Raw genomic sequence first — 14,429 nt, 5'->3', positions numbered from 1 at the left:
AACTAATGCCTAAGGCAAAATCAACTTGCAATTTTATATTTGACAGTATTTCTTAATACACGCTAAGCAACACTTTGTGATTGGTGGGCGTCATCGGATTGAACTCTTGATGGGGTAAAGTTGTAATACATAGGGCACGATGTAAAACATTGAGACTCCATTCTGAATTTTAGTTTTCAGACTGAGACACTATAAAAAGGACTGTTTGAAACATCAGTTAAATAATGGTGAATATCATTTGTACATAATTTTCCTTTCTCAGAGGAAGGGATGGTGACTTATGATGTTTGCTTCATTTTTTTTTAGGCAATATATGAAATGTCCCGAGGTGAACAGGACTTAATTGAAGATCTCAAACTTGCAAGAAAGGTCAGTGTATAACTTTTTATCATACACTCTGGTTTTTAGAAATTATATTTAACAAATTCTAACGTAGTTTTCTTTTTAGAAGCAGAAAATATCTACTAGTGAATACTTTTTTTTTACATGAGCTTTATTAGACATCTTCAAATATGAATGTCAGTGAGAGAGTCTTTTAGGGGGATTAGCAAACATATACTTTATTTTCTTCTGTTTTACAGTAGATTCCACAGTAGCTTTTGTACAGTTACTCAAACTTGCGTTCAAGTACAGATCTCTCATAATGTCTTCTTTGCTTGATCTCTCTGTGTGATGCATTTCTCCCCCTCTGGTAGGCCTACCACGACCCCATGTTAAAGTTGTCTATCATGTCAGAAGAGGAACTCACACATATATTTGGTGACTTGGATGCTTATATACCTCTGCATGAAGGTGAGATATGCTACTTAATTTTCTTTAGAATCTTGAACAGCAGGAATACAAGGAAGTTTAAATCTAAACTTCTAATTTAGTGCTGCATTATATTTAAAATAAACCAATTCTTGGTATTTCTGCTTTTTTATCCTTCAGATTTGCTGGCAAGAATAGGAGAAGCAACCAAGCCTGATGGGACAGTGGAGCAGATCGGTCACATTCTTGTGAACTGGGTATGTCGTATTTTACTGCAGATAGTTTTTCACAAGTATATGCCACACTTGTCATTGTAATGAATATCAGAAGCACTTGATCCAGGAACTGGATTATAAAAACAGATCAATAATGCATTAAAATTGAACAAATTTTTGTAGCTATAAGAACATACAGTCTCTGTTTAAAAACCTATTTGATGAATGATAGCGTTTTGTTTTAAAAATATGTTCCTCCTTGCACAGAGTTCTCACATTATATACCATTAATTTTCTGTTTCATTCTTTCAGTTAATATTTGAGTGCCTGCCAGATGCTTGGCACTGTTGTGGGAGGGATCACTGGGAATTGAGAGATAAAAGGCAGTCTCTCCATGACTAATCTAGTAAGGGATAGTCAAGTAAAGAAACAGTCTGAAGGTTGGTGATGAAGGTGATAGAGGAAGCCTATGGTGTCCTGGGACTAGAGAAGACTAGCATCTAACTAGTTGGGGAAAGTAAAAGTCATGAGTGTTTGGTTGAATTTAGCTACATTAGGGAAATTAGAAAAGGCTGTTTGGTGTTGGCCCAGAAGACTCTACTCCCCCTAATATCACCTGCAGGACAATGCTCACAGCTTGTCAGAGCTTTCCAGAACAGGTGTGAGCTCTATGTTTCATGTTCAAAAGCTTACGAATGGACTGACCATAGCAGGAACTTACCGTACTTTGTTTTCTGGTGTCACTCTTCAGTTGCCAGGCTTGAATGCCTACAAAGGCTACTGTAGTAACCAGCTGGCAGCCAAAGCTCTTCTTGACCAAAAGAAACAGGACCCAGGAGTCCAGGACTTTCTCCAGCGATGTCTTGAGTCTCCCTTCAGCCGAAAACTAGATCTGTGGAGCTTCCTCGATAATCCCCGAAGTCGCCTAGTCAAATACCCTTTACTGTTGAAAGAAATTCTTAGACATACTCCAGAAGACCACCCTGATGTTCAGCTTTTGCAGGAAGCTGTAAGTAGTCCAACTAATGATTCTTGTGTTTTCCAAATTTGTACATTAGCTTGTCTTAGAAAGTTATGCAATGCTACTCCCCATTATGCATAGTGACTCAACATCGGGAGGTGTTTGGTGGATGTTTTAAGCACGCCATATGCTCGTGCACCACACACTGAGTAATAAAGAGGCAGGACACAATCTGTATTTATATTCTAATCAAAGACTGGATTCTGGTCTTACCACTTCCACTACCTAGCTGGAGAACTTTGGGCAAATTACCTATTTAGGCTGAAACTGTTTCTTCATCTGTAAAATGAAGGGACTGACTGAATTAACTAATTTCAAGAGTCCTTCAAGCTTTAAAATTCTATCATTTTGATGTGGTGTTTTAGCCCTGTAGGGACACTGACTACATTACTCTGAAAAGACTACATCAGTTTTTTGATAATTTTTAGATATTGATAATACAAGGAGTTCTCTCCGAAATCAACTTGAAGAAAGGTGAGTCAGAATGTCAGTATTACATCGACAAACTGGAGTATCTGAATGAAAGGCAGAAGGATCCTCGAATTGAAGCAAGCAAAGTATTGCTTTGCCACGGGGAGCTGAAGAATAAAAATGGACGTGTAAGTGTATCTTAGAACTAATAGGAAATGAGTCATTGCTTCCCTTTCCCATCCAGTTTGTTTCCACATAGATTATGAAGCAGGTTGTAAAATAAACTCATCAAATAGTGAAAGAAGGTTACTGGTTTTTGTTCTTTGTTACCAGCTTTCATAACGCAAACATTTGATTTCTGTCTTTACAGAATAACTTAAATGTCTCTGGAGAATCAATAATATTTTATTTTTTAGTTTTGGAGCATAAATTAATTTGGCCAGCAGTTTTTCTGAATAAATTATTAGTTCCATGTTTCATAAAAAAATAACATATCCGTCAGAAGATTTTTCTGAAGAGTTGATAGTGATGGAAGTAGTTTTAGCATTACTAACCAGGCTTCTGCAGCAGACTAACTGGAAGGAAACTTACTTTTAGAATTTTAATTCAAAAAGTACCTGCCAGAGCTGAGTATAAGCATGAGTGGTATTTTTTGTTTCATTATTTGCTTTTCAGAAGCACGACTAATAACTTGAGGTTCTTTTTGGGAAAAGATGAAATCTGACATCTCTGATTTATATTGTGAGTCCCAGCTGTTCTGTAAAGACTTAAATTTGTATGGGACAAAGTAGAACGATTAACATTTTTACCAGCTTGCATTATTTAAATCCTTTGTTAGAAAACTTCGGTGTATAATCCTGGTCCTTCCAGGCATGTTCCTACTGATAGGTCTTTGTGGGGGGCAGTGATTACTCACCTGCTACCTCATCTAATGTTATATGCCAATAAAAGGTTTTTATAGTCTGAGATTAGACAGGCTCTCCAAGCAGAACATGCATCGCCTTCGAATCCTCCTCTTTCTGAGGTCATGTATAAGGGGAATCTCAAATAAATGTGATGAAATCAATCATGTCTAAATTCCAATCACTTTAAATCACAGGGTTCCATATGTAGGAAGTATTTGTTTCTCATTTCTGCAGAAATTTTACGTTTTCCTGTTTCAAGACATCTTGGTTTTGACTCGTCCTGTTACACGAAACCAGCGTTACTCTTATGAAGTTTACCGACGACCAATCCCCGTCCAAGAGCTGGTCTTGGAAGACCTGCAGGATGGAGATGTGAGAGTGGGTGGGTCCTTTCGAGGGGCTTTTGGCAACTCACATAAAGGTAAAAATACAAATTGTAAAATTGTTTCAATTAAGAAACTCAGAACCTAAGTGAATTTAGTTTTAATCTTTAAAAATTCTGTCTCAGATTAATATATGATACATTTAAATATTCACACAATTCAACCCCCCCCCAAAAAATCTGATTTAAAAAATGAGAACCTGAAAGGAAATTTTCTGAAGATGTACAGATGGCCAACAGACACATGAAAAGATGTTCAGCATCACTAATCATCAGGAATGTGCAAGTCAAAACCTCAATGAGATATCACTTTACACTAGTCAAAATAGCTCGTATTAAAAAACAAACAAATAACAATTATGGGCAAGACTGTGGTACACTGCTGGTGAGAATGTAAATTGGTGCAGCCTCTGTGGAAACAGCGTGGAGGCTCCTCAAACAGTTACAGAGAGGAATACCATATTACCAGTAACTCCACCTCTGGATATTTACTTGAAGCAAACAAAAACACTAATTCAAAAAGATATGTGTACCCCTATGTTAACTGCAGCACTATTTACAATAGCCAAGATATGTGTCCATCAATAGATGAATGAATGAGGAAGATGTGGATACATGTGCAATAACTCAGCCATAGAAAAGAATTAAATCTTGCCATTTGTGACAGCATGGTTGGACCCAGAGGACATTGTACTAAGTGAAAAAAGAGAAAAACAAATACCATATGATTTCACTTCCATCATACAGCGTCTGAAAAACAGACAAAACAGAAATAGGCTCATTCAGACAAAGAATAGGTGGTTGCCATGGTGGGGTGGGTATTAGGCAAAATAAGTGAAGGGGATAAAGAGGTGCAAACTTCCAGTTACAAAATAGTCACAAACTGAAAGTACAGCATAAGGAAAATAAAAAGGAATTCTGTCTCCACACAAAAAATTACAAATGAAAGGATTCCATTTTCCTATAGCTGCTGCTGTCATCAAGTTGTGCTCTGACACCAGTAGGTGCATCTAATAATGTCCCAAGGCTTTATTTAATGCATCCACCTAACAAGTGTACATGTACAGAAATTCCAGCATCCTCACTAAGATTATATGACCATTTCATCTACACAAACTTTTTAAGTCTGATTTCCTTTCTTTTCTCCCATTTTTCTTTTCCTAGCTAAAAATATCTTTAGAGTTGGCTTTCAAGACCCCTCTCCAGGCCAGTCTCACACTCTGCAAGCCAATGATGTGTTCCACAAGCAGCAGTGGATCAACTGTATTCGAGCTGCCATTGCCCCTTTCCAGCAGGCCACCAGTCCAGCCGAGCTGCAGGGTTTGCCTGAGCTCCATGAGGAGTGCGTTGAGAACAACCCCTCCGCTGGGAATGCTGAAACCCAGAGAAGGGCATCTACAGCATCCAGTGTGACTCAGGTTGAAGTTGATGGGGACGCTTCAGCGTGTGTCTCCCCTGCGTGCACCACAGACGACATGAAGAGTGTCAGAACACACGGAGCACAGCCTGGCTTCTCAAAGCCAAGGGAGAAATCTGCATTGGGTGGTGAATGGAAAGAGACTTCAGTATAAAGGAAGTTCTGTGTATTACTGGTTCAGAGCCTGTTTATTTATAAATGTATACAGTTTGGGTTTTCTTGTAATGTGAGCATGGGAGTATTGCAGGGTTACTTAATACTAGTCTTAACATGTTCTGTTTTTGGTTATTTTTTTAATGGCAGCTAAAGATATATATACAGATTACTGTTAAAACTGCAACCATCTTTTTAAAGATATATTCTCATAATTTACAACATGCAAGCCTGGTAATTTTTTTTTTTGTCTTTTACTATTTTTTTTATCATCGCATTTTTTTTTTTCTTTGAGAGCGCATCTTTCATATTTATTGATCAAATGGTTGTTAACAACAATAAAATTATGTATAGGGGACTCAATGCACAATCATTAATCAACTCCAAGCCAAATTCTCAACAGTCTCCAATCTTCTGAAGCATAACAAACAAGTTCTTACATGGTGAACAAGTTCTTACATAGTGAGTAAGTTCTTACATGGTGAACAGTGCAAGGTCAGTCATATCACAGAAACTTTCAGTTTTGATCATGCTTCATGAACTATAAACAATCAAGTCAGATATGATTCTTCGTTTGATTTTTATACTTGATTTATATGTGAATCCCACATTTCTCCCTTATTATTATTATTATTATTTTTTTAATAAAATGCTGAAGTGGTAGGTAGATGCAAGATAAAGGTAGAAAACATAATTTAGTGCTGTAAGAGGGCAAATGTAGATGAGCAGGTCTTTGCCTATAGACTAAGTATTAATCCAAGCTAAACAAGGGCAACAAAACATCCATGGATGCAGAAGATTTCTCTCAAAACGGGGGTGAGGTTCTAAACCTCACCTCTGTTGATCCCCAATTTCTCACGTGATGGCCCCCCTGCGACTGTGCCTGTCTTAGGTTGTTCCTCCCTTGAGGAATCTTACCCGTCTCTGGCTAACCAGTCATCTTCCGGGTCCATACAAGGAAATGTAAAGTTGGTAAGTGAGAGAGAAGCAATATTGTTTGAAAAGGTTAGCTTTTTACTTCTTTGCAGATTTATGCCCTGTGGCTTCTATGCCCAGCATTTGTCTTGAGTTATCTTTACCACTTGGAAGAATTATGATACTCAGTAATTTTCGATATGAGGCACGAATTCTACTAAACGGTTGTAATTAGGAAGAAAGAAGAAAAGCTATAGAAATAGCAGACAGAAGAAAACATGGGAAGATTGATTATTTCTTTGACATATCTTCTTGTAGAGTAACATAAGCATGTATAGGTTTTAACAAACTCCTAATTAAACTGTGTACACACATTAACATAATAGGAATACAGCTACATAACAAAAGCAGACCTACAATTACCAGCAAGCCTGGTATTTTTAATCAAATGAAATATTTATGGAATGGGTTTCTTCTTCATTGTAAATTCATTAGGACTTTCCAATACCTACCTATTTGATATTTACAGTATCTACCAAACCTTAAAATTTTGCAAATACTGGGATTTTACCAGTGTTTCTTTGATTAACTGCATGTGCAGAATTTGAACTTTTAACACTGACTTCTAAAATCTACACAGAATACATGTGTGTAGTACATTAGAATTTATACTGAAACATAAGTTCCTTTTGAAAGAGTATAAAACGTTAACAGATTTTCCATTTTATGAACTGGAATACTTTATATTAGTTTTTCTCACTACACCTTCCTCATTTTCATTCACTTAACCTGCCAATTATTTAATTTTTTCTTATAAAGTAGTTTTTAGTATTTGCTTTATTTATTTTTTGACAACTTTACAGATTGGTAGCCTTTATTTTTCCACCTTGATAAAAATGTGTACATATGTGCATATATAGATATATATATGTTCTTTAAATCATATTACCTTTATCCATGGAAACCAAGCCATACAGTTTTTAAGCCAATTAAGAAAACTGCGATTTTTCAAGTGTACCATTGCAAGGTGGTGAACACACATGAAGTGACTCAGTGTATTCTGTACTACTGAAAGAAAACCACCTTAAGGGTTTTGTTGAGAGCTTTAGTGTTGTCTGAAAAGCAAGAGGGGAGGCAGTTGGCTGCTAATACATAAAAAAGAGGGAAAAAGAGAGTAGTTTGGTGTTAAGGTAAAAATATCTGGTTGTGCTAGAACATGCAAGAACATAGTAAAAGCTAAACTTGAGGGTGTATAGTAAGTTATAGAAGGCTTGGGGAAAGTGAATTTTATTTGTTGGTGTATAATACCTGCAAATAATGAGTTAGAAAAGAAGCAGGTGTGTTGAAATTCTGACCATATTATATCAATTTTTTTGGATTTATTCATAAGAGGTAAAAAGTAATGAATCTTTTACTCTAAAATATTTCTGTTCAAGTAAGATCATAGTCTTTAAGTGGAGGATTAAATGCTCTGTGTCACAGCAGACTTGTAATGTTGATCATTCAAGGAAAAGTTCACTATTCTGTGAATTGTATTTGGCCAGTGCAAGTGAAAATGGAGAAAGATTGTAAATAGATCAATCCAAATGACTTCTTTATTTTATTTATTTATTTATTTATATTTTTGCTATCATTAATCTACAGTTACATGAAGAACACTATGGTTACCAGGCTACCCCCCTCAGCAAGTCCCCCCGCCACACCCCACTACAGTCACTGTCCACCAGCGTAGCAAGATGCTGTATAAACAGCACCTGTCTTCTCTGTGTTGTACAGCCTTCCCTGTACCCCCCACAACACTATACATACTAATCATAATGCCCCCTTTCTTTTTCCCTGCCCTTATCCCTCCCTTACCACCAATCCTCCCCAGTCCCTTTCCTTTGGTAACTGTTAGTCCATTCTTGGGTTCTGTGAGTCTGCTGCTGTTTTGTTCCTTCAGTTTTTCTTTGTTCTTATACACCACATATGAGTGAAATCATTTGGTACTTGTCTTTCTCGGCCTGGCTTATTTCACTGAGCATAATACCCTCTAGCTCCATCCATGTTGTTGTACATGGTAGGATCTGTTTTCTTCTTATGGCTGAATAATACTTCATCGTGTAGATGTACCACCTCTTCTTTATACATTCACCTACTGATGGACACTTAGGTTGCTTCCATTCCTTGGTTATTGTAAATAGTGTTGTGATAAATATAGGGGTGCATCTATCTTTTTCAAACTGGGCTACTGCATTCTTAGGGTAAATTCCTAGAAGTCGAAAAATTCCCTTCTCTTTTTTAAGGCTGAGTAATAGTTTCTTTCTCTGTCTCTATGTCTGTGTGTGTGTGTGTTTGTATATAAAAAATTTCCTTCATCCATTTGTCTATCAGTGGACACACACAGAAGTTGCTTCCATGTCTTGGCTATTGTGAATAATGTTGCAATGCACATGGGATGCAAAGACCTCTTCGCATAACGATTTTACTTACTTTGGATATATATCCAGAGCAGAAATTGCTGGATCATATAGTAGTTCTATTTACAATTTTTAAGGAACTAATACACTTTTTCTTTTACTTTTTCTTTTTTTTTGCCATACTTTTTTTCTAATAGCTATACCATGCCAGTTAACTTTTTGTATCTTACTTTCTTTCCCTCCTTAGAATGTCTCGAACTTGTTCCACTTCATAGAATTCCACATTTTCCCTCTTAGTATCATGCACATAATAAACATCAGTTCCTATTTGTGGAAAGAATGGTATTTTACTCTATTAGACCTAGAGATTAACATCTACTGGTGAGCACTGGGTGGAAAAGTAGAAACCCTGAACTTCTCCCCCAGAGCTCTAGATGTATCTCCTGGTCCTTATGAGTGACTGCTGCTGATTCTTTTCTCCTATTGTCTGTGTGTTTGGTATGTAAGAAGTTTCTTTGTTAAATGCATACAAAAAGTGATAAAGACCAAGGCTCTGAAATTTTACCTTTAAACCAATTTCCAGATATTTATCTTATATTAATCTAGTCCAATATTTGTACACACAGCCAGTACCATAGTTCTTTAGTGTGTGCAGTTGCCATCTCCTAAATCTGGCCTTTGGGGTTCGCTGGCAGCTACATTTCCATCAATAACTATGAAAAAAAATTTGTGTGTATGGATAAAGTGAAGGATCTTATGGCCAGGATTCTTACCTGGCCCTGGTTGGCTAGCTCACTACACATGTGTGGGCAATACATGGTTATTGAGTCTATATAAATAGCCCTGCCCCTGCTCTGCGCAACATGGTATGGCAACAAGGCTGCACGTGAGCAGAGACGAGGCTGGGGTGGGTGGTACTGCTGAGGACAGAGACTGAGGCGGCTGCATGGGTAGAGAGGCCCAGAGGCAGAGACTTGCTTGCTGCATGCAGACTCACTCTGAGTGGAAGGGATTCTAGTGATTGACCTGCCACTGTGAAAATAAAGTTGGGTATAACCCTTTCACCCCAAGAACATTCTACTGTAATTTCTTTGGTCACATGGAATCCATAGTGACCTTGCCCAGCCAGAGCTGAAACTCATTGGCAAGACACTACTTTGAGACAGTTTTCAGGTCAGGGACAGGCAGGCAGCATCCAGGTAAGGCCAGCAGATTTCCTGAGATGGAGATGGAGCTGAGTGTCCAGGGAGACTGACAGTCAGAGTTGGCCCAGAAGACATAGAGTAAAGGCAACACTGAGAGAAACCCCAGAGGTCTGAAGGTTGTGGAAAGACCACTTAAGGGTCCCTCATTTCAGCAGAGTATTAATCATCAAATGGGTGTGAAGAAATAGCTGAAGGCTAAAAAAGAGTCACCTTAAAGGATGAGAGAGAATAACACTCAGCTCACAGGGACCAAGATTAATGCCTGTTCCCACCAGCCAGCCAGAAGCACCTTTAAGTCCGTGATTCATGGGGCATCAGGTAGGGTGCCCTGAAGAGCCATGCCTCACTGGTGGGAAATAATCATCCCTAGACTAAAAGCTGCTTGAATCCTGCCTAAGGCACCTTAAAAGCAAGACTCAAAAGCATCGAAGTATACTCCAGTGATTAACTGCATCCCAGAACAAAGCCCCAGAACGTTTACAGGAATAGGAAACTATTCAGCAACCAACCAGGTAAAATTACAATCTGTCAAGGTCATCAGTCATGCAAATAAGCAAGAAAATATGACTCAGAATGTGTACGAGTCAATCCATCAAAACTGAAGCAGAACTGACACAGATGTTAGAATTAGCAGGCAAGTACAGTAAAAGGGTAATGATGGCTTTATTCCATTTGTTTAAAAAGCTAGAGGAAAGACTGTACATATTAAGTAGAGATCCAAACCACACTTCTATACATGAAACTATGATATCTCAGATTAAAAATACACTGGATGGCATTAATTACAGCTTAGATATTACAGAAGAGAAGATTAAACTTGAAGACACAGCAATAGAAACCACCCAAAATAAACAGAGAAAAACACTTAAAAATACTAAGATTGGTGAGCTATAAGAGAACTTCAAAAGAAACCTTTCAAAATTAAATACAGAGGGAAAAAAGACTGGAAAAAAAAGCACAGCACGACGTAATGGGCTCAATAACACTAATCCTTAGGGAAATGTAGTGCAATCAGCACTACAATAATGCATTACCATCAGCAAAAAAGAAAAAAGAGAGAAAAAGGAAAATAACAAGTGTTGTAAAAGATGTGGAGAAACTGGAACCCTTGTGCCCTATCAGAGGGAATGTGAAATGCTGCAGCCGCTATGGAAAACAGTATGGCCGTTCCTAAAATATCTAAAATAGAATTACCCAATTATTCAGCAATTCTACTTCTGGGTATGTACCCAAAAGAGCTGAAAGCAGGGTCTTGAAGAGATATTTCTAAAGCAGCATTATCCACAATAACTTAAATGTGGAAAAAACCTAAGTGTCCACCAACAACTAAACAGATAAGCAAAGTGTGGTCCATATATACAACGGGATATTATTTATCCTTAAAAAGGAAGAAAATTCTGTAATATGTTACAACATAGATGAACCTTGACATTATGCTAATGAAATAAGCCCTCGACAAAAAAAGACAAATACCATGCGATTCCCTTACATGAGGTCCCTAAAGGATTAGCCTACATTGGAAATCTATTAGAAGAGAGAAACCTGCCCATCTGTAACGCATAAAACCCCTGCCATCAGAAACATGTACAAATCCTGAATCTCAAAACGAGTTGGGTCTCCTTCCCCAAATCATTGACATGATTTGAGAAAAGCCAGGGAACCTTCCTCCTTGTCAGGCTGTGGTGCAACGTTAGGAGAGGTGACTGCAGCTACTACAGGGCACCTCCGGAAAACTATCAGGCAGAGACCTTTGCTGGACAAGGGAAACTTCAGAGGAATATTGAAAAACTGGTAAAACAGCTCCTCTGATGTGGATCTCTGCAAAAGTTATAAAGTGTTTTTTAAAATAATTTTTTGGTAAATTGGGACATACCAGCAGATTGACCATTTGCAGAACTCGTCTTGGCAGACTGGCTTCCGAAGTGGCTTCCAGAGAGTGGGTTTCCCCTAAGTGACCTCAAGCCGAGTTGGCTCCTGATGCTGCTCACACACTGTCCAGTTCTCAGAGTCCTACGCTGAGGCCAGGCCACTTTGGGACCCTGGGGGAATGTAACCTGAAAGATCTGCAAGGGGTTGTGAGTCAACACAGAAGCCATTTCTCTATCTCCTGAAGAGGGCCAGGGGCAAGGAGGACTTCATGACAACTTACGGCTGCTGGCTTCCAGAAGACATTCCACCCTGTGGGTCCCAACCAGCAGGCCACCCAGGAGAGGTGGCCCAGCAACCTCCACCTGAAACCAGCCCCACACGTGACAGGAGGCACCACTGGAGGGGCAGCATCCTGAGCCCTCAAAGTCCATCCCAGGCCCTCTCTCCTCCCAGAGCCGAAGTGAGTCACTTTCTCTCCCAGACCCTCAGACTCGCTTTTTGTCATCCTGGGCCAATAAGTAGAGAAGTTTCTGTGGCTTTCTTCTTGCCCTGTGGCCTTGAGAAGGACTCTTCAGTGATAGCCTCAAACGGCCCACCTCTAATTGCAGGCAGACCACCTGCCTCCCTGGGCTGTCCATGCCTACATTTCTCTCACCATCCGTGAGCTCTAATGGTCCACACCTTACATGCGTAATTTTAAGTCTAACATATTTTAGACATACGAAGATATGGAAAATCAAATAGCTAGATCTGTGCAGCTCTTGACCAGATTAAGAAACCCATTATGAAGGCGTCGGTTGAGAGCCTCCTGTCCCTCCCCAATCCCTTCCTATACTCCAGAGGAGACAGCAGTCCTGAACTTGGAGTTCACTCTTCCATTTATGAGCCAAATATTTTTCCAGAGTCACCAAAAAAAAAAAAATTTTTTTTAAAGAAAAGAAAATTGATGTTACATTCTACAGACAGGAGCAGTGGCTCTCAGACATTTGGGCCTCATGGGACAGTCAGCTGTCAAAATCAATTTAGGGCACTGGAAGGACTGTCCATTTTTCAGAGTAAGAACATGAGAAAAGGAAACCCAGAAAACTATCATCTGCCATCACAGTAGCTTCATGAAAGAAAGGCCATTTGTCATAGAAAATATAGTAAGAACATTTTCTCAAAATTTAAAAAAGGGAGTACATTTAGACAAAAAGTCTTACTTTTTCTCATTTCCACACATAGCCTAGAAAAACTTCATGTTGCATCACCTTGGTATTTACAACTCACTAATTTAGAAACCCAGACTTTTGTGACCTGTGTCTCTAAGAGCTGGGGACCTTCCAGAGGGAAACACACCATCCTGGATGCAGAGGGAGCGTTTGTCACTCCATGCCCCTCAGATGTCCCACACAGGGTCTGGTAGCTGCCTGGGCCCATTTTCTTATCTGATTCCACACCTCACCAGCCCATCCCCGTCCCAGCTCAGACCTGTAGGACTCACATGATCCCTTCCCTTCTTCTCCAGTGTCCCCAGCACACTGGCCACCACCCAGGACCTCCCCTCACCGTGTCTGGCACTGGTTGTGCTCAGAGACACTTGGCCAGCCCCTGAGGCAGCAGTGTGCAAGGGTCATGGGGGACCAGAGTGACCTGCTGAAATGTCAAAGGAGAGAAAGGTAAGAAAATCCATCCATACAGCAGCCCCACCTCAGTGACCTAGCCCTGCTCCCCCCACTGGGCACAAACCGATGTGCTTTCTCACTCACCCACCACCCATGCCAGGATAAAGGGAAGGGAAGGAGCCAGTATTTTGCAATAACCCCCAGGTAAGCCAGCTCTGCCTCTCCACCCTGAGCTGAGAACCACTGACTTGGCACAAGCTAGGACAAGATACAAAAGCACCATCACCAAAAACAAAAATGTCCCTAAAAGCAAGAAAAACCCATTTCATGAAGGAGGAAGCAGAAGGTCACCATTAAGTGACACCCAGAACACGGGGCTAGTTACAGACCATGCTGAAAAATGATGTGTTTCTGAATCCTGAGTCCAGGTGACCCTTCAACTCCCCGGCTGTCCCCATGTCAGTCTGGCACCAGCGACGAGTCAGCTTCTTATTCCAAGCCCAACTGTTCCCTTACCCAGCCTGGGCCTCCGTTTCCAGGTAGCTGCGTGGGCCCATGGAGCAGATGATCTCTCAGAATCAGGACAAGGGAGCCTGGAAACTCAGAGCTGAGACAGGCTGCCTCAAATGGGTCTAATTTTTTACAGGCACACAGCAGTGTCCCAAACTCAATTCAAAGGACAGCTCTGCTTGACCTCAGAATGGGTGGAGCAACCACTGGCAGGTCATTTCCTAGCTCCTCCAAGGCCGGGCACCCCTGCCCTCAGCCTGGGGAACAACTTCAGAGCCTCCAGCTCACAGAGGGGCCATGAGGGGCTGCAGCCAAGAAGGTCTGGGCAGCAGTAGGGGGCTGGCTCCTGGGGGCAGCAGGGGAGGAAACCTCTCACAGGTCACCTGCTATGCCCCTCAGCCTGTCCCCCAGGGTCTGGCAGCAGCCCCCACCTCAAGCCAGCCCACCTGCCCCCTTACCCACCACGGCACTGCTGCTCATTCCGTTCCCCAACTGTCCAGTGAGGCGGCCCCATCTTCAGTGCTCCCACCTGTGTGTGTTTGTTTCAGTCTTTAAGATCCTGTATCTCAAAGGCGAGATGAGTGCGCATGCACTCACATACACACACACACACACGTTTTTTAATTAGAGCCTGAAGAACAGTTAGCTATATGCAAGGATGATAAACCTTATT

General features: G+C 40.4%; 1 pseudogene; it reads left to right on the top strand.

Annotated features, from left to right (window-relative positions):
* The window catches only part of LOC118915909 (neuroepithelial cell-transforming gene 1 protein-like), a 60,688-nt pseudogene extending 53,243 nt beyond the window's left edge, over positions 1 to 7,445 (top strand).
* The last annotated feature ends 6,984 nt before the right edge of the window (positions 7,446 to 14,429 follow it).

Source organism: Manis pentadactyla, chromosome 3 (genome assembly GCF_030020395.1).
Source record: "Manis pentadactyla isolate mManPen7 chromosome 3, mManPen7.hap1, whole genome shotgun sequence".
Classification (NCBI taxonomy): Eukaryota; Metazoa; Chordata; class Mammalia; order Pholidota; family Manidae; genus Manis; species Manis pentadactyla.
The sequence above is the reverse complement of the archived record's forward strand: the minus strand, read 5'-3'. Positions and strand labels throughout refer to the sequence as shown.